Here is a 573-nt window from a genome sequence, read left to right as displayed (position 1 = left end):
AGATGGTCCTTTCGAAAAATGGGATGATCAAAGCCTGGTTGACGCTCGGAAAGTCATGGCTATTATTGTTTTCAGTAATTGATGTACAATTATATTAGGCTTTATTTATAATACGATTATTGTTGTTGCAATAATATAATAGCCTAATAGTAAACCACTAAATAGTTTACTGTTCTGCATACACAGTTATCCAGATGTTATAGCGTGTGCAGCAAAATGCTTGTCTTACTAGCTCCTAACAGTGCAGAAAAATGTCAAACAACCACACAAATAATCAGAAACTAGAAACAAGAAATCAAGATCGAATCAGTGCAGTAATTGCCCCATAGGTTGGACAGTCACGGAGAGAGAAAGAGAGAAAGAGAGAGGTGTGTGTGTGTGTGTGTGAGGGTGGGGGGGGTGGGGGGGGCAGTTATTATCTCATGCTGACTGGAAAGGGTGATGAGGATTCATGTGCCCTGTGACTTTCAGGCTGGAACTGAGATCATCAGGGAAGATGACATAAACATGAAGCAGTGACTCTATTATCCTGTGATATCCTCATCATCGGGAGTTTGGTAGGAAACACATTGG

The sequence above is a fragment of the Oncorhynchus tshawytscha genome, linkage group LG33 (genome assembly GCF_018296145.1).
Source record: "Oncorhynchus tshawytscha isolate Ot180627B linkage group LG33, Otsh_v2.0, whole genome shotgun sequence".
NCBI lineage: Eukaryota > Metazoa > Chordata > Actinopteri > Salmoniformes > Salmonidae > Oncorhynchus > Oncorhynchus tshawytscha.
The sequence above is the reverse complement of the archived record's forward strand: the minus strand, read 5'-3'. Positions refer to the sequence as shown.